Consider the following 22,474-nt stretch of genomic DNA (forward strand, 5'->3'; position numbering starts at 1 on the left):
CGTAATCACATAATAATAAGAGGTATAGTGCTGAGAGCAGCTCCTCAATATTGCTCTATGTCAGAGTGCAGAGTTTATTTTAATTATTATCATTAGCTGTGCCACAGTGTGTGCATCTGCATTTTCTTTTTTTCTGTACAGATGAAGCCATCATGTAGGGCAGGGGTCAGGGAACTTTTTTTACCTTTTACCCCAAAATATATTTAGATACGCCGACGTTACCCCCTTGATTTCAAAGGAAGGAAATCATATATTATTGTGCATATATGGTGGTTATCACTGTTTATATGGCATTTATGAGATACTGTGTAAATATATATATTATTATTTTCGCCAATTATTTTTTGGCAATGAATGGGTTAATTAATACTTTCTCCTCAAAACACCAGAATGAATGTAAGAAGGATGGATAAGGAGACCGGTGGTCACATTCTCACCTCAGTAATGTCAGTGGGAATTTCCCACTGTTATGTGGGCCACTGTCTGATCCTGCGGAACTCCGTCAGCGGTCAGCCATGGAGCACTTCAAGTTCTGTGTGTGGGTTGGCGGGCCGCGGGTGGGAGGACAGGACAGCGCAAGACGGGCGGGTGTGAGGGAGCGCGGTGTGACGTCAGAACGTCACATCGCGGCCAGGATCACAGTGCAGGGTGGGCAGGAGGGAGCTGTGACATCAGCACATCACAACGCGAGCCGGATGGTGATGGGCTGGGCTGTGTCTTGGCAGCGGACCGTCCATTACCCCCAGGAATTTAATTTTTACCCCATTTGGGGTAATTTACCCCTGTTCCCTGAACACTGATGTAGGGTGACCATAATAAATAATAATAATAATAATAATAATAATAAAAACTCTAGCCTGAATTTCAGCTGGTTTTAGCCAGCCACAGAACCTGTGTAAATCATAGGTGTCTCAGATTAAAGGGATATTATGGTCACACTACGATCATGGGTAGACGCTGACTCTTCCAACCCGCTATTATGCTAATGCTGTAGCCGAAGGGATTCCTACCGAGACATCTACTACAGCCTGCCGCTGTGGCACTAATCAGGAGTGCATAAAAAAAGCACCACCGGTCGCACCATCTGATATTACACCAGCCCTATGGTGGCTCTGAAAGTCAGTCACAACATGGACAAGGCCACAAGTGCCAGTGCAACTGCAACAAAAGATGCAGTCACTGGTGACGACATGCCTGTGACACACCCATGTCTGGTTTGCCCCTCCTTGTTAACCCCCAGGAACACCCATCAAAATGACCTTTCTCTGCATCTGAACTTGTTCTGTGACTCCTGGTGGTAACCGCCAGGTCGCCTGTGCAGGACCACCGATGGGGGGGTGAGGGCTCGTGAAGTGTTGATTCTCATGACATACGGTGGTGGGGCTTAGTGAGGTGCCAATCCACGGGACCTTCGGAGGAGGAGGTGGTGTCAGGAGGTTTAGATTCATAGGACCTCTGGTGGGGGGAGAGGGTGCAGGAGGTGCAGATTCTTGGCACTTCCGACGGAGTGGTGAAGTGGTGCGATAGGTGCTGATCTACAGGAACTCCTGCATGAGGGGGTGGTTGGTTTGGGTTGTAGGTGGTGATGATTCACAGAACCTATAGCAGAGGGGGTGGGGCTACGGTTAGTGCCAACAGTGTTGGGAGGAAGAGCGTGGTGTGTACTGGGGTGGGATATCAGCTGCAGGAGAGGAGAGGCTGTGGTGTCCAGGAAGCCAGTGAGAGCTGTGAGGGGAGGGGACACAGCTTGTAGAGATGTGCACTTGAAATTTTTCGGGTTTTGTGTTTTGGTTTTGGGTTCGGTTCCGCGGCCGTGTTTTGGGTTCGACCGCGTTTTGGCAAAACCTCACCGAATTTTTTTTGTCGAATTCGGGTGTGTTTTGGATTCGGGTGTTTTTTTCAAAAAACACTAAAAAACAGCTTAAATCATAGAATTTGGGGGTCATTTTGATCCCAAAGTATTATTAACCTCAAAAACCATAATTTCCACTCATTTTCAGTCTATTCTGAATTAGAGATGAGCGGGTTCGGTTCCTCGGAATCCGAACCCGCCCGAACTTAATGTTTTTTTACACGGGTCCGAGCGACTCGGATCTTCCCGCCTTGCTCGGTTAACCCGAGCGCGCCCGAACGTCGTCATCACGCTGTCGGATTCTCGCGAGGCTCGGATTCTATCGCGAGACTCGGATTCTATATAAGGAGCCGCACGTCGCCGCCATTTTTCACACGTGCATTGAGATTCATAGGGAGAGGACGTGTCTGGCGTCCTCTCCGTTTATAGAGATTCGAGAAGAGAGTGAGACAGAGAGAGACACAGTAGTAATTTGGGGAGCATTAGGAGGAGTACTACTACTACTAGTACTTGCTGAAGTGATAGAGAGAGATAGTGTGACTGGATTATCTGACTTGTGGGGGAGACACTGACAGTGGGGAGCAGTTAGAGTCTGAGAGCAGGACTCAGGACTCAGGAGTACATATAACGTACAGTGCACACTTTTGCTGCCAGAGTGCCAGCCACACTGCCATTGTTTGTGACCACACTGACCACCAGTATAATATATATTGTGATTGTCTGCTTAGGACTCAGGAGTACTACTTGCAAGTTGCTGATAGTGTGACCAGTGACCTGACCACCAGTTAAATAAATCACCACCAGTTTGAGTTTAATATATATTATATATATATATATAATTGTATATAATATATATATAATATTGTATACCACCTAGCACCTACCCGTGTTTTTTTCTTTTTTCTTTCTTCTTTATACATACTACTATAGTAGCTTACTGTAGCAGTCTGCGGTGCTGCTGAGCTGACAGTGTCCAGCAGGTCCGTCATCAGTCATTACATAATAAATATATAATATATACCTGTCCGGCTGCAGTACTAGTGATATTATATATACATATATATTGATTTCATCTCATTATCATCCAGTCTATATTAGCAGCAGACACAGTACGTTAGTCCACGGCTGTAGCTACCTCTGTGTCGGCACTCGGCAGTCCATCCATAATTGTATACCACCTACCCGTGGTTGTTGTTTTTTTCTTTCTTCTTTATACATACTACTATAGTAGCTTACTGTAGCAGTCTGCGGTGCTGCTGAGCTGACAGTGTCCAGCAGGTCCGTCATCAGTCATTACATAATAAATATATAATATATACCTGTCCGGCTGCAGTACTAGTGATATTATATATACATATATATTGATTTCATCTCATTATCATCCAGTCTATATTATCAGCAGACACAGTACGTTAGTCCACGGCTGTAGCTACCTCTGTGTCGGCACTCGGCAGTCCATCCATAATTGTTTACCACCTACCCGTGGTTGTTGTTTTTTTCTTTCTTCTTTATACATACTACTATAGTAGCTTACTGTAGCAGTCTGCGGTGCTGCTGAGCTGACAGTGTCCAGCAGGTCCGTCATCAGTCATTACATAATAAATATATAATATATACCTGTCCGGCTGCAGTACTAGTGATATTATATATACATATATATTGATTTCATCTCATTATCATCCAGTCTATATTAGCAGCAGACACAGTACGTTAGTCCACGGCTGTAGCTACCTCTGTGTCGGCACTCGGCAGTCCATCCATAATTGTATACCACCTACCCGTGGTTGTTGTTTTTTTCTTTCTTCTTTATACATACTACTATAGTAGCTTACTGTAGCAGTCTGCGGTGCTGCTGAGCTGACAGTGTCCAGCAGGTCCGTCATCAGTCATTACATAATAAATATATAATATATACCTGTCCGGCTGCAGTACTAGTGATATTATATATACATATATATTGATTTCATCTCATTATCATCCAGTCTATATTATCAGCAGACACAGTACGTTAGTCCACGGCTGTAGCTACCTCTGTGTCGGCAGTCCATCCATAAGTATACTAGTATCCATCCATCTCCATTGTTTACCTGAGGTGCCTTTTAGTTGTCCCTATTAAAATATGGAGAACAAAAATGTTGAGGTTCCAAAATTAGTGAAAGATCAAGATCCACTTCCACCTCGTGCTGAAGTTGCTGCCACTAGTCATGGCCGAGACGATGAAATGCCAGCAACGTCGTCTGCCAAGGCCGATGCCCGATGTCATAGTACAGAGCATGTAAAATCCAAAACACCAAATATCAGTAAAAAAAGGACTCCAAAACCTAAAATAAAATTGTCGGAGGAGAAGCGTAAACTTGCCAATATGCCATTTACCACACGGAGTGGCAAGGAACGGCTGAGGCCCTGGCCTATGTTCATGGCTAGTGGTTCAGCTTCACATGAGGATGGAAGCACTCAGCCTCTCGCTAGAAAAATGAAAAGACTCAAGCTGGCAAAAGCACCGCAAAGAACTGTGCGTTCTTCGAAATCCCAAATCCACAAGGAGAGTCCAATTGTGTCGGTTGCGATGCCTGACCTTCCCAACACTGGACGTGAAGAGCATGCGCCTTCCACCATTTGCACGCCCCCTGCAAGTGCTGGAAGGAGCACCCGCAGTCCAGTTCCTGATAGTCAGATTGAAGATGTCAGTGTTGAAGTACACCAGGATGAGGCGGATATGGGTGTTGCTGGCGCTGGGGAGGAAATTGACCAGGAGGATTCTGATGGTGAGGTGGTTTGTTTAAGTCAGGCACCCGGGGAGACACCTGTTGTCCGTGGGAGGAATATGGCCATTGGCATGCCTGGTGAAAATACCAAAAAAATCAGCTCTTCGGTGTGGAAGTATTTCAACAGAAATGCGGACAACAGGTGTCAAGCCGTGTGTTGCCTTTGTCAAGCTGTAATAAGTAGGGGTAAGGACGTTAACCACCTCGGAACATCCTCCCTTATACGTCACCTGCAGCGCATTCATAATAAGTCAGTGACAAGTTCAAAAACTTTGGGTGACAGCGGAAGCAGTCCACTGACCAGTAAATCCCTTCCTCTTGTAACCAAGCTCACGCAAACCACCCCACCAACTCCCTCAGTGTCAATTTCCTCCTTACCCAGGAATGCCAATAGTCCTGCAGGCCATGTCACTGGCAATTCTGACGAGTCCTCTCCTGCCTGGGATTCCTCCGATGCATCCTTGAGTGTAATGCCTACTGCTGCTGGCGCTGCTGTTGTTGCTGCTGGGAGTCGATCGTCATCCCAGAGGGGAAGTCGGAAGACCACTTGTACTACTTCCAGTAAGCAATTGACTGTCCAACAGTCCTTTGCGAGGAAGATGAAATATCACAGCAGTCATCCTGCTGCAAAGCGGATAACTGAGGCCTTGACAACTATGTTGGTGTTAGACGTGCGTCCGGTATCCGCCGTTAGTTCACAGGGAACTAGAAAATTTATTGAGGCAGTGTGCCCCCGTTACCAAATACCATCTAGGTTCCACTTCTCTAGGCAGGCGATACCGAGAATGTACACGGACGTCAGAAAAAGACTCACCAGTGTCCTAAAAAATGCAGTTGTACCCAATGTCCACTTAACCACGGACATGTGGACAAGTGGAGCAGGGCAGGGTCAGGACTATATGACTGTGACAGCCCACTGGGTAGATGTATGGACTCCCGCCGCAAGAACAGCAGCGGCGGCACCAGTAGCAGCATCTCGCAAACGCCAACTCTTTCCTAGGCAGGCTACGCTTTGTATCACCGCTTTCCAGAATACGCACACAGCTGAAAACCTCTTACGGCAACTGAGGAAGATCATCGTGGAATGGCTTACCCCAATTGGACTCTCCTGTGGATTTGTGGCATCGGACAACGCCAGCAATATTGTGTGTGCATTAAATATGGGCAAATTCCAGCACGTCCCATGTTTTGCACATACCTTGAATTTGGTGGTGCAGAATTTTTTAAAAAACGACAGGGGTGTGCAAGAGATGCTGTCGGTGGCCAGAAGAATTGCGGGACACTTTCGGCGTACAGGCACCACGTACAGAAGACTGGAGCACCACCAAAAACTACTGAACCTGCCCTGCCATCATCTGAAGCAAGAAGTGGTAACGAGGTGGAATTCAACCCTCTATATGCTTCAGAGGTTGGAGGAGCAGCAAAAGGCCATTCAAGCCTATACAATTCAGCACGATATAGGAGGTGGAATGCACCTGTCTCAAGCGCAGTGGAGAATGATTTCAACGTTGTGCAAGGTTCTGATGCCCTTTGAACTTGCCACACGTGAAGTCAGTTCAGACACTGCCAGCCTGAGTCAGGTCATTCCCCTCATCAGGCTTTTGCAGAAGAAGCTGGAGACATTGAAGGAGGAGCTAACACAGAGCGATTCCGCTAGGCATGTGGGACTTGTGGATGGAGCCCTTAATTCGCTTAACAAGGATTCACGGGTGGTCAATCTGTTGAAATCAGAGCACTACATTTTGGCCACCATGCTCGATCCTAGATTTAAAGCCTACCTTGGATCTCTCTTTCCGGCAGACACAAGTCTGCTGGGGTTCAAAGACCTGCTGGTGAGAAAATTGTCAAGTCAAGCGGAACGCGACCTGTCAACATCTCCTCCTTCACATTCTCCCGCAACTGGGGGTGCGAGGAAAAGGCTCAGAATTCCGAGCCCACCCGCTGGCGGTGATGCAGGGCAGTCTGGAGCGACTGCTGATGCTGACATCTGGTCCGGACTGAAGGACCTGACAACGATTACGGACATGTCGTCTACTGTCACTGCATATGATTCTCTCACCATTGAAAGAATGGTGGAGGATTATATGAGTGACCGCATCCAAGTAGGCACGTCACACAGTCCGTACTTATACTGGCAGGAAAAAGAGGCAATTTGGAGGCCCTTGCACAAACTGGCTTTATTCTACCTAAGTTGCCCTCCCACAAGTGTGTACTCCGAAAGAGTGTTTAGTGCCGCCGCTCACCTTGTCAGCAATCGGCGTACGAGGTTACATCCAGAAAATGTGGAGAAGATGATGTTCATTAAAATGAATTATAATCAATTCCTCCGTGGAGACATTGACCAGCAGCAATTGCCTCCACAAAGTACATAGGGAGCTGAGATGGTGGATTCCAGTGGGGACAAATTGATAATCTGTGAGGAGGGGGATGTACACGGTGATATATCGGAGGATGATGATGAGGTGGACATCTTGCCTCTGTAGAGCCAGTTTGTGCAAGGAGAGATTAATTGCTTCTTTTTAGGTGGGGGTCCAAACCAACCCGTCATTTCAGTCACAGTCGTGTGGCAGACCCTGTCACTGAAATGATGGGTTGGTTAAAGTGTGCATGTCCTGTTTATACAACATAAGGGTGGGTGGGAGGGCCCAAGGACAATTCCATCTTGCACCTCTTTTTTCTTTCATTTTTATTTGCGTCATGTGCTGTTTGGGGAGGGTTTTTTGGAAGGGACATCCTGCGTGACACTGCAGTGCCACTCCTAGATGGGCCCGGTGTTTGTGTCGGCCACTAGGGTCGCTTATCTTACTCACACAGCTACCTCATTGCGCCTCTTTTTTTCTTTGCATCATGTGCTGTTTGGGGAGTGTTTTTTGGAAGGGCCATCCTGCGTGACACTGCAGTGCCACTCCTAGATGGGCCCGGTGTTTGTGTCGGCCACTAGGGTCGCTTATCTTACTCACACAGCTACCTCATTGCGCCTCTTTTTTTCTTTGCGTCATGTGCTGTTTGGGGAGGGTTTTTTGGAAGGGACATCCTGCGTGACACTGCAGTGCCACTCCTAGATGGGCCCGGTGTTTGTGTCGGCAACTAGGGTCGCTTAGCTTACTCACACAGCTACCTCATTGCGCCTCTTTTTTTCTTCTTTGCGTCATGTGCTGTTTGGGGAGTGTTTTTTGGAAGGGCCATCCTGTGTGACACTGCAGTGCCACTCCTAGATGGGCCCGGTGTTTGTGTCGGCCACTAGGGTCGCTTATCTTACTCACACAGCTACCTCATTGCGCCTCTTTTTTTCTTTGCGTCATGTGCTGTTTGGGGAGGGTTTTTTGGAAGGGACATACTGCGTGACACTGCAGTGCCACTCCTAGATGGGCCAGGTGTTTGTGTCGGCCACTAGGGTCGCTTAGCTTACTCACACAGCTACCTCATTGCGCCTCTTTTTTTCTTCTTTGCGTCATGTGCTGTTTGGGGAGTGTTTTTTGGAAGGGCCATCCTGCGTGACACTGCAGTGCCACTCCTAGATGGGCCCTGTGTTTGTTTCGGCCACTAGGGTCGCTAAGCTTAGTCACACAGCTACCTCATTGCGCCTCTTTTTTCTTTGCGTCATGTGCTGTTTGGGGAGGGTTTTTTGGAAGGGACATCCTGCGTGACACTGCAGTGCCACTCCTAGATGGGCCCGGTGTTTGTGTCGGACACTAGGGTCGCTTATCTTACTCACACAGCTACCTCATTGCGCCTCTTTTTTTCTTTGCGTCATGTGCTGTTTGGGGAGGGTTTTTTGGAAGGGACATCCTGCGTGACACTGCAGTGCCACTCCTAGATGGGCCAGGTGTTTGTGTCGGCCACTAGGGTCGCTTATCTTACTCACACAGCTACCTCATTGCACCTCTTTTTTTCTTTGCGTCATGTGCTGTTTGGGGAGGGTTTTTTGGAAGGGACATCCTGCGTGACACTGCAGTGCCACTCCTAGATGGGCCAGGTGTTTGTGTCGGCCACTAGGGTCGCTTATCTTACTCACACAGCTACCTCATTGCGCCTCTTTTTTTCTTTGCGTCATGTGCTGTTTGGGGAGGGTTTTTTGGAAGGGACATCCTGCGTGACACTGCAGTGCCACTCCTAGATGGGCCAGGTGTTTGTGTCGGCCACTAGGGTCGCTCAGCTTAGTCATCCAGCGACCTCGGTGCAAATTTTAGGACTAAAAATAATATTGTGAGGTGTGAGGTATTCAGAATAGTCTGAAAATGAGTGGAAATTATGGTTTTTGAGGTTAATACTACTTTGGGATGAAAATGACCCCCAAATTCTATGATTTAAGCTGTTTTTTAGGGTTTTTTGAAAAAAACACCCGAATCCAAAACACACCCGAATCCGACAAAAAAAATTCGGTGAGGTTTTGCCAAAACGCGGTCGAACCCAAAACACGGCCGCGGAACCGAACCCAAAACCAAAACACAAAACCCGAAAAATTTCAAGTGCACATCTCTATTCTGAATACCTCACACCTCACAATATTATTTTTAGTCCTAAAATTTGCACCGAGGTCGCTGGATGACTAAGCTAAGCGACCCTAGTGGCCGACACAAACACCTGGCCCATCTTGGAGTGGCACTGCAGTGTCACACAGGATGGCCCTTCCAAAAAACACTCCCCATACAGCACATGACGCAAAGAAAAAAAGAGGCGCAATGAGGTAGCTGTGTGAGTAAGATAAGCGACCCTAGTGGCCGACACAAACACCTGGCCCATCTAGGAGTGGCACTGCAGTGTCACGCAGGATGGCCCTTCCAAAAAACACTCCCCAAACAGCACATGACGCAAAGAAGAAAAAAAGAGGCGCAATGAGGTAGCTGTGTGAGTAAGCTAAGCGACCCTAGTGGCCGACACAAACACCTGGCCCATCTAGGAGTGGCACTGCAGTGTCACGCAGGATGGCCCTTCCAAAAAACACTCCCCAAACAGCACATGACGCAAAGAAGAAAAAAAGAGGCGCAATGAGGTAGCTGTGTGAGTAAGCTAAGCGACCCTAGTGGCCGACACAAACACCTGGCCCATCTAGGAGTGGCACTGCAGTGTCACGCAGGATGGCCCTTCCAAAAAACACTCCCCAAACAGCACATGACGCAAAGAAGAAAAAAAGAGGCGCAATGAGGTAGCTGTGTGAGTAAGCTAAGCGACCCTAGTGGCCGACACAAACACCTGGCCCATCTAGGAGTGGCACTGCAGTGTCACGCAGGATGGCCCTTCCAAAAAACACTCCCCAAACAGCACATGACGCAAAGAAGAAAAAAATAGGCGCAATGAGGTAGCTGTGTGAGCAAGCTAAGCGACCCTAGTGGCCGACACAAACACCTGGCCCATCTAGGAGTGGCACTGCAGTGTCACGCAGGATGGCCCTTCCAAAAAACACTCCCCAAACAGCACATGACGCAAAGAAGAAAAAAAGAGGCGCAATGAGGTAGCTGTGTGAGTAAGCTAAGCGACCCTAGTGGCCGACACAAACACCTGGCCCATCTAGGAGTGGCACTGCAGTGTCACGCAGGATGGCCCTTCCAAAAAACACTCCCCAAACAGCACATGACGCAAAGAAGAAAAAAAGAGGCGCAATGAGGCAGCTGTGTGAGTAAGCTAAGCGACCCTAGTGGCCAACACAAACACCTGGCCCATCTAGGAGTGGCACTGCAGTGTCACGCAGGATGGCCCTTCCAAAAAACACTCCCCAAACAGCACATGACGCAAAGAAGAAAAAAAGAGGCGCAATGAGGTAGCTGTGTGAGTAAGCTAAGCGACCCTAGTGGCCGACACAAACACCTGGCCCATCTAGGAGTGGCACTGCAGTGTCACGCAGGATGGCCCTTCCAAAAAACACTCCCCAAACAGCACATGACGCAAAGAAGAAAAAAAGAGGCGCAATGAGGTAGCTGTGTGAGTAAGCTAAGCGACCCTAGTGGCCGACACAAACACCTGGCCCATCTAGGAGTGGCACTGCAGTGTCACGCAGGATGGCCCTTCCAAAAAACACTCCCCAAACAGCACATGACGCAAATAAAAATGAAAGAAAAAAGAGGTGCAAGATGGAATTGTCCTTGGGCCCTCCCACCCACCCTTATGTTGTATAAACAGGACATGCACACTTTAACCAACCCATCATTTCAGTGACAGGGTCTGCCACACGACTGTGACTGAAATGACGGGTTGGTTTGGACCCCCACCGAAAAAGAAGCAATTAATCTCTCCTTGCACAAACTGGCTCTACAGAGGCAAGATGTCCACCTCATCATCATCCTCCGATATATCACCGTGTACATCCCGCTCCTCACAGATTATCAATTCGTCCCCACTGGAATCCACCATCTCAGCTCCCTGTGTACTTTGTGGAGGCAATTGCTGCTGGTCAATGTCTCCACGGAGGAATTGATTATAATTCATTTTAATGAACATCATCTTCTCCACATTTTCTGGAAGTAACCTCGTACGCCGATTGCTGACAAGGTGAGCGGCGGCACTAAACACTCTTTCGGAGTACACACTTGTGGGAGGGCAACTTAGGTAGAATAAAGCCAGTTTGTGCAAGGGCCTCCAAATTGCCTCTTTTTCCTGCCAGTATAAGTACGGACTGTCTGACGTGCCTACTTGGATGCGGTCACTCATATAATCCTCCACCATTCTTTCAATGGTGAGAGCATCATATGCAGTGACAGTAGACGACATGTCCGTAATCGTTGTCAGGTCCTTCAGTCCGGACCAGATGTCAGCATCAGCAGTCGCTCCAGACTGCCCTGCATCACCGCCAGCGGGTGGGCTCGGAATTCTGAGCCTTTTCCTCGCACCCCCAGTTGCGGGAGAATGTGAAGGAGGAGATGTTGACAGGTCGCGTTCCGCTTGACTTGACAATTTTGTCACCAGCAGGTCTTTGAACCCCAGCAGACTTGTGTGTGCCGGAAAGAGAGATCCAAGGTAGGTTTTAAATCTAGGATCGAGCACGGTGGCCAAAATGTAGTGCTCTGATTTCAACAGATTGACCACCCGTGAATCCTTGTTAAGCGAATTAAGGGCTCCATCCACAAGTCCCACATGCCTAGCGGAATCGCTCCCTTTTAGCTCCTCCTTCAATGCCTCCAGCTTCTTCTGCAAAAGCCTGAAGAGGGGAATGACCTGACTCAGGCTGGCAGTGTCTGAACTGACTTCACGTGTGGCAAGTTCAAAAGGTTGCAGAACCTTGCACAACGTTGAAATCATTCTCCACTGCGCTTGAGACAGGTACATTCCACCTCCTATATCGTGCTCAATTGTATAGGCTTGAATGGCCTTTTGCTGCTCCTCCAACCTCTGAAGCATATATAGGGTTGAATTCCACCTCGTTACCACTTCTTGCTTCAGATGATGGCAGGGCAGGTTCAGGCGTTTTTGGTGGTGCTCCAGTCTTCTGTACGTGGTGCCTGTACGCCGAAAGTGTCCCGCAATTCTTCTGGCCACCGACAGCATCTCTTGCACGCCCCTGTCGTTTTTTAAAAAATTCTGCACCACCAAATTCAAGGTATGTGCAAAACATGGGACGTGCTGGAATTTGCCCATATTTAATGCACACACAATATTGCTGGCGTTGTCCGATGCCACAAATCCACAGGAGAGTCCAATTGGGGTAAGCCATTCCGCGATGATCTTCCTCAGTTGCCGTAAGAGGTTTTCAGCTGTGTGCGTATTCTGGAAACCGGTGATACAAAGCGTAGCCTGCCTAGGAAAGAGTTGGCGTTTGCGAGATGCTGCTACTGGTGCCGCCGCTGCTGTTCTTGCGGCGGGAGTCCATACATCTACCCAGTGGGCTGTCACAGTCATATAGTCCTGACCCTGCCCTGCTCCACTTGTCCACATGTCCGTGGTTAAGTGGACATTGGGTACAACTGCATTTTTTAGGACACTGGTGAGTCTTTTTCTGACGTCCGTGTACATTCTCGGTATCGCCTGCCTAGAGAAGTGGAACCTAGATGGTATTTGGTAACGGGGGCACACTACCTCAAGAAATTGTCTAGTTCCCTGTGAATTAACGGCGGATACCGGACGCACGTCTAACACCAACATAGTTGTCAAGCCTCAGTTATCCACTTTGCAACAGGATGACTGCTGTGATATTTCATCTTCCTCGCAAAGGACTGTTGGACAGTCAATTGCTTGGTGGAAGTAGTAAAAGTGGGCTTACGACTTCCCCTCTGGGATGACCATCGACTCCCAGCAGCAACAACAGCAGCGCCAGCAGCAGTAGGCGTTACACGCAAGGATGCATCGGAGGAATCCCAGGCAGGAGAGGACTCGTCAGAATTGCCAGTGACATGGCCTGCAGGACTATTGGCATTCCTGGGGAAGGAGGAAATTGACACTGAGGGAGTTGGTGGGGTGGTTTGCGTGAGCTTGGTTACAAGAGGAAGGGATTTACTGGTCAGTGGACTGCTTCCGCTGTCGCCCAAAGTTTTTGAACTTGTCACTGACTTATTATGAATGCGCTGCAGGTGACGTATAAGGGAGGATGTTCCGAGGTGGTTAACGTCCTTACCCCTACTTATTACAGCTTGACAAAGGCAACACACGGCTTGACAAATGTTGTCCGCATTTCTGTTGAAATACTTCCACACCGAAGAGCTGATTTTTTTGGTATTTTCACCAGGCATGTCAACGGCCATATTCCTCCCACGGACAACAGGTGTCTCCCCGGGTGCCTGACTTAAACAAACCACCTCACCATCAGAATCCTCCTTGTCAATTTCCTCCCCAGCGCCAGCAACACCCATATCCTCCTCATCCTGGTGTACTTCAACACTGACATCTTCAATCTGACTATCAGGAACTGTACTGCTGGTGCTCCTTCCAGCACTTGCAGGGGGCGTGCAAATGGTGGAAGGCGCATGCTCTTCACGTCCAGTGTTGGGAAGGTCAGGCATCGCAACCGACACAATTGGACTCTCCTTGTGGATTTGGGATTTCGAAGAACGCACAGTTCTTTGCGGTGCTTTTGCCAGCTTGAGTCTTTTCATTTTTCTAGCGAGAGGCTGAGTGCTTCCATCCTCATGTGAAGCTGAACCACTAGCCATGAACATAGGCCAGGGCCTCAGCCGTTCCTTGCCACTCCGTGTGGTAAATGGCATATTGGCAAGTTTACGCTTCTCCTCCGACAATTTTATTTTAGATTTTGGAGTCCTTTTTTTACTGATATTTGGTGTTTTGGATTTTACATGCTCTGTACTAAGACATTGGGCATCGGCCTTGGCAGACGACGTTGATGGCATTTCATCGTCTCGGCCATGACTAGTGGCAGCAGCTTCAGCACGAGGTGGAAGTGGATCTTGATCTTTCCCTATTTTTGGAACCTCAACATTTTTGTTCTCCATATTTTAATAGGCACAACTAAAAGGCACCTCAGGTAAACAATGGAGATGGATGGATACTAGTATACAATTATGGATGGACGAGCGACTGCCGACACAGAGGTAGCTACAGCCGTGGACTACCGTACTGTGTCTGCTGCTAATATAGACTGGATGATAATGAGATGAAATTAATATATATATATATAATATCACTAGTACTGCAGCCGGACAGGTATATATATTTATTATGTAATGACGAACCTGCTGGACACTGTCAGCTCAGCACCGCAGACTGCTACAGTAAGCTACTATAGTAGTATGTATCAAGAAGAAAGAAAAAAAAAACCACGGGTAGGTGGTATACAATTGTGGATGGACGAGCGACTGCCGACACAGAGATAGCTACAGCCGTGGACTACCGTACTGTGTCTGCTGCTAATATAGACTGGATGATAATGAGATGAAATTAATATATATATATATAATATCACTAGTACTGCAGCCGGACAGGTATATATATTTATTATGTAATGACGGACCTGCTGGACACTGTCAGCTCAGCACCGCAGACTGCTACAGTAAGCTACTATAGTAGTATGTATCAAGAAGAAAGAAAAAAAAAACCACGGGTAGGCGGTATACAATTATGGATGGACGAGCGACTGCCGACACAGAGGTAGCTACAGCCGTGGACTACCGTACTGTGTCTGCTGCTAATATAGACTGGATGATAATGAGATGAAATTAATATATATATATATAATATCACTACACTAGTACTGCAGCCGGACAGGTATATATATTTATTATGTAATGACTGATGACGGACCTGATGGACACTGTCAGCTCAGCACCGCAGACTGCTACAGTAAGCTACTATAGTATGTATCAAGAAGAAAGAAAAAAAAAAAACACGGGTAGGTGGTATACAATTATATATATATACAATTATATATATATATTAAACTGGTGGTGATTAATTAAACTGGTGGTCAGGTCACTGGTCACACTATCAGCAACTTGCAAGTAGTACTCCTAAGCAGACAATCACAATATACTGGTGGTCAGTGTGGTCACAATGGCAGTGTGGCTGGCACTCTGGCAGCAAAAGTGTGCACTGTACGTTAAAATATGTACTCCTGCTCTCAGACTCTAACTGCTCCCCACTGTCTCCCCCACAAGTCAGATATACATATACAGTCACACTACACTTCAGCAAGTAGTAGTACTCCTAAAAATGCTCCCCAAAATTACTAAATACTGTGTCTCTCTCTACTCTAGTCTCTTCTCTATAAACGGAGAGGACGCCAGCCACGTCCTCTCCCTATCAATCTCAATGCACATGTGAAAATGGCGGCGACGCGCGGCTCCTTATATAGAATCCGAGTCTCGCAAGAATCCGACAGCGGGATGATGACGTCTGGGCGCGCTCGGGTTAACCGAGCAAGGCGGGAGGATCCGAGTCGCTCGGACCCGTGAGAAAAAAGCTGAAGTTCGGGCGGGTTCGGATTCCGAGGAACCGAACCCGCTCATCTCTACTTAGCAGCATTACATAATCAGTGACGTGCGCCTGGGATGCCAGCAGTCAGTATACCAACAGCGGCACTCCGAAGCACAGGATCCTGACACCTGGTAGGTAAGTATGCTAACCCTCCTGATCTCCCCCCTAACCCCACCTCCCCACAGCCTAAACCTAACTCCCCCCCCACCCACGCCTAATCCTAAACCCTCCCCACGCAGTCTAAACCTACCCCCCAACAAGTGGCCTAACCCTAAGGATTCCTGGCAAACTTACATTTGGGATGTCGGCAGTCGGGGTTCTATCGCCGGCATTTCGATCCATATCGGGATTCCAGCATCGGCTTTACGACTGCCATCATCCCAAATGCCGGTATGCTGACCGGATCCCACGCTCAGGCTAGGTGGGGGAGGCAGTCACCTGTCATACACCGGTATACTCCAAAGTTTTGACTAAAAAAATGATTAGACTAGTACAAAGATGATATATAGAACTTATAAATATCATCTTTGTAATATTCATATTCATCTTTGTATTATTCTAATCATTTTTATAGTCAAAACTCACCACCAAACCAGGGCCCTCATTCCGAGTTGATCGGTCGCAAGGCGAATTTAGCAGAGTTACACACGCTAAGCCGCCGCCTACTGGGAGTGAATCTTAGCTTCTTAAAATTGCGACCGATGTATTCGCAATATTGCGATTACTAACTACTTAGCAGTTTCAGAGTAGCTTCAGACTTACTCTGCCTGTGCGATCAGTTCAGTGCTTGTCGTTCCTGGTTGACGTCACAAACACACCCAGCGTTCGCCCAGGCACTCCCACCGTTTCTCCGGCCACTCCTGCGTTTTTTCCGGAAACGGTAGCGTTTTCAGCCACACGCCCCTGAAACGCCGTGTTTCCGCCCAGTAACACCCATTTCCTGTCAATCACATTACGATCGCCGGAGCGATGAAAAAGCCGTGAGTAAAATTACTTTCTACATAGCAAAGTTACTTGGCGCAGTCGCAGTGCGAACATTGCGCATGCGTACTAAGCGGATTTTCTTTGCGATGCGATGAAAAATACCGAGCGAACAACTCGGAATGAGGGCCCATATACAGTATCAGGGGTTTCTTAAGAGAGGAGGGGGCCCGTGTGCACTCTCTCCACGGCGCCATAGGATCCGTCAATATCACCTGAAGCATGCCCGGTGGCCATTTTTTATGTGTTATTTTGCCGCGACGACTGCGGCTGCAGCGCCCGCCGGTGGACTTGGAGAGGTGAGTATGAAAATATAGGTGCAATTTGTGCCCCCTAGGGGCCCATGTGCACCGCACACATTGCACCCATGATAGAAACGCCAGTGTACAGAATGTGTGTGTACACCTGGCTGTGATACTAGCGGTGCCTCCCCAGCCATTCACCTCACCGCACCTCACTATACATAGACTAGCAAATCCTTGTACTGTTCCTCCCATCTTATTACTCTGCCAGGTAGTGTTAAACTTCAACTCCCCGAGACATTTTCTGACGCCTTTCATAACCAATCAAGGTTTGATTGGCATCTCAGGGCTATGTCAGAAGTGTGAACGAAATACTTGACATTTATGAATTATTGCACAATCATGTTACAAAACAATTAGAGTCACAATGGCGTTACTCACAGCTAGCGGGGGCTCTCCCACATGTGAACTCTTTTACAATCATTTGACTGGATGTGATTTTGTTCTTTGCTAATATTACTCCATAGGAAAGAGTTTGAGATGATGGGCGCATTCCAAACCCTGTTAGTGATTGTACTGAAACTGATACGTGTCAGTCTCCTGTGTCAGAGGAAGAAACCCCCATTTGTTACATTACTGGAATCTCAGACGGTAGGATTACTCAGAAATCTCAGCGAAATGCTGATTATTTGGTCGGCTGGAGCAGGATCAGTGCTGAATGAGATCTCTTCCCAGAAAAACAAACTGATTTTCTGTAATGTATTATTTTATTTGTTTTTGTATGAAAAAGAACATAACATGACATTAACATCCAAATGGAAAAAGATGGAACACAAAAATGAGTGACACAATGGGACTTTTTTTTTTTAATCCGCACACTCACTTGGAGAGTGATACAGTGGAGTAATGGAGTGATACAGTTAGAAGCTGCTTTGGGCAACTGGTCCATTTTATCGCTCTCCAAGGCTTGATGCACCTCCCTGTTAAGAGTTGGTTTGTGCATCTAAGTAAGTGTCAATTCAAATACACTACACAGTAAGATCATAAGAGGTATGTGTTATGTGCAGGGTGCACAAATTCCAGCAGCGGAGTGGGACAGAGAGCGATGGGCGGGATGGAGCAAGAGATTTGTGGGGCATGGCGGGATGGAGCAAGAGATTGGTGGGGCATGGCGGGATGGGATGGAGCAAGAGATTGGGATTGGTGGGGCATGGCGGGATGGGATGGAGCAAGAGATTGGTGGGGCATGGCGGGATGGGATGGAGCAAGAGATTGGTGGGGCATGGCGGGATGGGATGGAGCAAGAGATTGGCGGGGTATGGCAGGACGGGATGGAGCAAGAGATTGGTGGGGCATGGCGGGATGGGATGGAGCAAGAGATTGGTGGGGCATGGCGGGATGGGATGGCGCAAGAGATTGGTGGGGTATGGCGGGACGGGATGGAGCAGCAGAGAGTGGGGTGGTCTGGGGCAGTTCCGTGGGCAGGGTGTAAAGAGGGGGCGGAGGAGGGGACAGACTGAGACTTACTACTATACACATAATCAGAAAAATATACAAGTGAAAAATAAGATGATAGCTGAATAAGCTTTAGGCTATATATAAGAGTCCTTCGTTTTTTTGTAATTGGTTTAAAATTTGTCAACTGTTGCTGGTTAGATCAGGTTTGGGGAATTTTTGTTTTTAGTCAGGATTGGCCTATCAGGGAATCTTAAGGAGTGGCTATGCGTGTGCTTTATAAGGCTGGTGGTAGACTGGCATCCATCTTGCTGAATGGTGTCTGTCCTGGGTGCCTCTTTGGATTAGTATCTTGGCAATTCCTTGTCTTGTTGTTTTTCTGCTTTCTTTTGTTCCCTTCCAACTTTCTTTCCCTTCCCCTGTTCTTTCCTTTGGTGTTCCTTTCCCCTTCCTCCTCCCTGTTTTTCCCACCGCTCTCCATGTTTTGTTGTACCATGCCCCGGCCCAAGTGTTCTGCTCCCCCCCCACCGTTTCTTAGATTCCTCTCCCCTTCTTCCTGTCAGCGCCGCCACACCTGTCCTCACACCCCCTCCAGTCCAAGGAGCCATCTCCGGCCTGGGACCTGGCCGCAACCACCCAACGCTGGTCATTCCCGGCTGGGTGGCATCTCCTCCTGTGCCCGAGTGAACGTGTCTTTGTTTGTGTATGCTACATCATATTCGAAACGTTGATGCTTTGAAAGTGATGTACCACTGAAATTCAATACACGCTGTTTGCATTTAACAAAGCCTCTGAGTGCCGTTCCATATTGACCTCTCTCTCTCTATATATATATATATTTATTTTTTTTATTTTTTTTGGGGGGGGCGCCACTCTTCATCTTGCCCTGGGCTCCGAAAACCCTAGTTATGCCTCGGGGCTGAACTGGCATTTCAGACACACGTCTGGTAGCCCCCAGGTTCATTTTGACAGTGAACTGCTCCACTGTAGCATGTCGGTCGGCCCTCATACACCTCACATCAGTGGCACGTGGTGCTCTGCAGTTTCCATGTCTGTTAGTCACAATGGTGCCGTTTGTCCAGTCACGATACACCTTCACCACAGCAGCACGCGCCCAGGTCACACACTGCACTGTGGGGGTCATTCTGAGTTGATCGCTCACTGACGATTTTCGCAGAGCAGCGATTAGGTAAAAAATTTGCAAAACTGCGCATGCGTATGCACCGCAATGCGCACGCGCATCGTACGGGCACATAATGCGTCATTGCTGTGCACTGGATCTAGCGAAGATTCCATTCACACAGCTGATCGCAAGGAGATTGACAGGAAGAGGGCGTTTATGGGTGTCAACTGACCGTTTTCTGGGAGTGTTTAGGAAAAAGCAGGCGTGTCCAGGCGTTTGAGGGCGGGTATCTGATGTCAATTCCGGGACCTTCGTCGCTGCAATCATCGCACAGAATAAGTAACTACAGGGCTGGTCTTGTTTTGCACAAAATGTTTTTGTACCACTCCACTGCAAAGGCGTTCGCACACTTGCATAGCGAAAGCACATTCCCCCGTGGGTGGCGACTATGCGTTTGCACAGCTGCTAAAAGTGGCTAGCGAGTGATCAACTCGGAATGAGGGCCAGTGTCAGAAATACTGCCACTCATGGCCCAAAAGCCGATAATCATCCCTATTTGCAACTCGGATAAATCGCGCCTTTTAGCCATGACAACAATGAGTGATATGTGTGCAGACGGCCTATTGCACACCTTATATACCCATCAAGCCAGCGCACGATACGTGGCGTACTTCATGGGCTATGCGCTGCCTACATCAGATGTAGGAGGTGGTCATAATAATGTGACTCGACCGTCTATTTTTCTTGAATTTTTCAGTTCTACAAGATAACTTTAATTTTTATTTATAATCTTATTACTGTTGTATTTCACTTTTCTATTTTCTATCCTATCAGACTCTGCATTACATGCTCCCCCTAGTGACCCGCGTCTGACTGCAGTCCTTGGAACAAAAGAGGAAGCCTATTACAGATGTAGTGTGCTTCCTATTGATCACTATAACAACAGCTGCTAACTGAGCACTAGAGGAAGCTTATGTAAGCCGGAGAAGGTGAGCAGATGTCTGCATCATGTACACAGGGGCCATTACCAGGGCTGCTAACACCTCTTGCCAGGCCTAGTACCATAGAGGAGGTGTGGCCATTCCTGCGGTAACCATTATGATACTTGGTATTCTGTTTAAATTACAGTATGTAATAAAAGGCTAAAAAAAAATAATTAAAAGAGGATTTAAAAACACTTCATTCGCTCACCTGCCCTCATCCGTGGAAATATTAGATTGCTGAGCCACTGAATATTGCACCAGTGCTTCTGTGAGAGTCTACACAACATACCTGTACATTGTTAAAATTGAGGAAAGGATAACAAAGTTCAACATTTCAATCCGCCCCCCCCCCCCCCTCCTTCCCCCCTAAAAAGGATGCTCTAAAGTAAGTTATTTCAGTTCCAGGAGCATTGTCACAAGTATAATTTGTCCTGATAAGCGTGTCCCCATGTCTTTGGTTAATAACAGGTTCATGCAGCAAATTGGTGACTTCAATGACAACTTCAAACAACGAGACTAATCCTATGCTCTGACATGTTCCTGGCGGCAGAAACTTCACACAACGCCCGGCTTCTTGTTGCAGAATAAAACCACTGCTTCTTGCTACGTGCTTCACTGGAGATAATTATTCAGCTTTGTGTTTTTGATCCTTTAAGTTGTTTGAAATTATTTTTATTAGCATTTTGCTGTACTTTCCCTAAGAAGACATAACACTAAAAGGAATGTTTCCTAAATTTACTTAATCTGAGAACCGTCCTAAAGCCCCCAAAATAACTACTTCCAAATCCAATAAAGAGATCAACATCTAGTGTTATCAATGTTAAAGATATAGGTATCCGGTCTTTAGGTCTACAATCATTAGTTCGACCACTATTGGTCGACATGCATTAGGTCGATATGGTCAATAGGTCAACATGGCAATGGTCGACACATGAAAAGGTCGAGATGAGTTTTAAAAAAAATTATGTTCTTTTACTTTTTCATACTTGACGATCAAAGTGGACAACAATTGGGAAAAGTAACCTGTGCCAAGCGCAGCAGTAGCGAGCCATGCGAGGGAACACGGTGCAGTAATTGGGGTTCCCGGTCACTTTACGAAGAAAGTGACACCCAAAAAATATAAAAACTCATGTCGACCTTTTTCCACGTCGACCTTGTCCACGTCGACCTAATGACCGTGTCAACCTATTTCAGGTGTTGACCTAGTCACTGTCGACCAATAGTGGTCAACCTAATGACTGTCGACCTAGTTACTGTCGACACTATGATCCACACCCAAGATTTACTGAGGGCAGGTTTTTACATGCTGCTGCTGCCCGGCTGGGTTATCCCCAAAATTTCAAATGGCAATCATATTAAAACTGATGTAAATGTGTATACAGTTTGCTGGTCTAGTACAGTTAAGCGATAGTACAGGCCGTACTCACTGTTACACCAGTTGAAGAGCAAGAAGTTTCCAACTGTCACTTTTCAAACACAGCCTGTAACATGACAGTTAGGAACTGACTGGCTGGAACTTTATCTCTCTTCACTTTATCACTCTCCAAGGCTTAGTACATCTGCCCCTTAGCGCTATAGGAAACTAATGTTGAATATTCAGATTCACCAACTAAATCCATGTCTAAGGTAGCAAATCTATATTTGACCATATATATTACACAATATACATAAAAAAAAATCTTGAATGAACTTCACCAGTCTCCTCTGTCTTATATGAAAAAATATGATGCTTAAGGGCAATTAAATGGGATGAAAAATGGATTGATGTCATGGCATATAGATTGAATTCCTGGAGCAGGCAGACGCATTCTGAAGGCAATTGTGCATCACAGAACTCACGTCTGACATATGGCTGCTGGAAACAAAAAAAGTGATTATTCTGTAATTTTCCAGTTGCTGTTCTTGCGGAATTTGGTAAGAAATGTACTTGTATGTTCATTTAAAGATTGCATATTAGCAAGTCATGCACTGCGCCATCTGCTCAGGTCCACACACTGACGTAAGGAGAAACGTTTAAAAACTGACCCTGTTACCATAAAAAGGAATAAGCAAAGTGTGACAATGCTGGCGAAATTCATTCAGAAATATATACAGTATGTAGGGGGAAATTTATCAAAGCTTAGAGAGAGATAAAATGGCAAGAGATACGTACCGACCAATCAGCGCCTGTCATTTTTCAAACACAGCTTGTAGAATGGCAGTTATGAGCTGATTGGTTG

General features: G+C 47.1%; 1 long non-coding RNA gene across 1 annotated transcript in view; it reads left to right on the plus strand.

Annotated features, from left to right (window-relative positions):
* The window catches only part of LOC134933483 (uncharacterized), a 246,075-nt gene extending 224,078 nt beyond the window's left edge, over nucleotides 1-21,997 (plus strand). Inside the window, exons 2-3 of the long non-coding RNA XR_010179713.1 lie at nucleotides 20,107-20,261; nucleotides 20,724-21,997. This is a non-coding gene — a long non-coding RNA (uncharacterized LOC134933483). The remainder of the gene's footprint in view (nucleotides 1-20,106; nucleotides 20,262-20,723) is intronic.
* Nucleotides 21,998-22,474: the final 477 nt, after the last annotated feature.

Source organism: Pseudophryne corroboree, chromosome 6 (genome assembly GCF_028390025.1).
Source record: "Pseudophryne corroboree isolate aPseCor3 chromosome 6, aPseCor3.hap2, whole genome shotgun sequence".
Taxonomy (NCBI): domain Eukaryota; kingdom Metazoa; phylum Chordata; class Amphibia; order Anura; family Myobatrachidae; genus Pseudophryne; species Pseudophryne corroboree.